This window comes from Cyprinus carpio, chromosome A4 (assembly GCF_018340385.1).
Source record: "Cyprinus carpio isolate SPL01 chromosome A4, ASM1834038v1, whole genome shotgun sequence".
Taxonomy (NCBI): domain Eukaryota; kingdom Metazoa; phylum Chordata; class Actinopteri; order Cypriniformes; family Cyprinidae; genus Cyprinus; species Cyprinus carpio.
The window spans coordinates 27,561,101-27,562,825 of NC_056575.1; positions in this window are offsets into that span (position 1 = coordinate 27,561,101).

Genomic DNA, 1,725 nt, shown 5'->3' on the forward strand with positions numbered 1-1,725 from the left:
AAATTACAACTTTATTCCGCTTTTTCTTCTCTTCCGGGTCTGTTGTGAACGCGACTGCTGTGACAGTTGACGTACGGCGCTGCTGACANATCTTCAAAGTAGTCCATGTGACATCAGAGGGTACGTTAGAATTTGTTGAAGCATCGAAAATACATTTTGTTCCAAAAAAAACAAAAATTACGACTTTATTCCGCTTTTTCTTCTCTTCCGGGTCTGTTGTGAACGCGACTGCTGTGACAGTTGACGTACGGCGCTGCTGACATGTTTTCTGGTGCACCCAATAACAAAGAAAACACGTCAGCAGCGTCGTACGTCAACTGTCACAGCAGTCGCGTGCCATGTCTGCCATGACAGATTTGATATTTACACGGCGGAATTTTGCAAGCGCAAAGACAGAACGCATCTCCGAGATGAAACGGTTCAGAGGAAATAGAAATATTGTTTGAGGTGAGTGTTTGATCTTTCTTTGGTTATTTTCATGTATGAATGTTGTCTTATGATGTGTCATTGGTCACTCTGAGCTTCTGAGACTCTAATGCTGTGCTGAAGTCATTTTGATAGTTTTATTTAAAGCTCTTGATGTCGTGATCAAACAGATGATCAAGTGTGTGTCTGTCAGTGAATCATGGAGACCTGCTCATTCTGATATTGTTGTCACACCGTGTGAAATTGCTGTGTTAAATTACAAAGTATTAGAATGATCCCATTCTATCTCGTCACCACCAAAGTTTTCTCAGTCCTCCAGGAGTGTTCACGGCCGTGGGAAGAAAAGGCACAACAGACACAAAATCTGAGTATACCTTCACTTCTAATCTTTATTGTCTTACACTGGGTATATATAAGGATACAGTAAGGGTGGTACAGCCCTTTCAACCAATAAGATATAGATTACATATGTGTTGAGTATGAGCTAAAACAACAAGTTATATAAGACATACATATGATCAGGAAATACTGGACATATAAGAAATAACACTGGCAGTGGGACTCTTCAACTTTCAGTAAAGGACAAACTAAACCCCCACCATTCTTCACCGATTAAACTCTATGTATCATCTGCACATGGGTGTATACATTGAGGTAAAGAGATACAGGAATAGAGAATAGAGAGAGAGAGAGAACACAGATGGGAGGAGGGAGAAAACCAAGGGGAAAGAAAGGGAGGGCAGGAGTAAGACAGAAGATGAAATCACTCACACTCAATAAGAGGAAACATCTGGAAGGGAGTGTACTTTTTCTAACACTGTGTTTCTCAATTTACTGTTTATTAGTGACTCTGTGATTTCAGTATTTCTCATCATGCATTCCTTACTCTAGGACAGAAACTCACTCAACATCTTCATGCGTCTGCAGACAGTTCTATACAATGAGCTCTATAACATACTCATTTAATACAACGAGCAGCATTTCTAAATTAATAAAACTGTTTTACTTCAGTTGACTGTAGGTGTTGAACAACAGAATTATAGAAATATAAAGAACTCTCAATATTGAAACTCCCATTGCAAAAATACAGTGCGCATAAATGTATAAAGTTTGTTTGGCTTTAAATGTAGATCCATGAAGTGTGAAGTTGGAAAAGTAGGACTGACTGCCTCCTTTCATTCCAGACTCAAGCTGCACAAACTCACAGACTTCTAAAAATGATCTCAAACACAGGAACTCACAGCAGAACTTCACTGTTTAAGGCAAGAGTGTGGGGTCCACATTAAAATAAATCTTCAC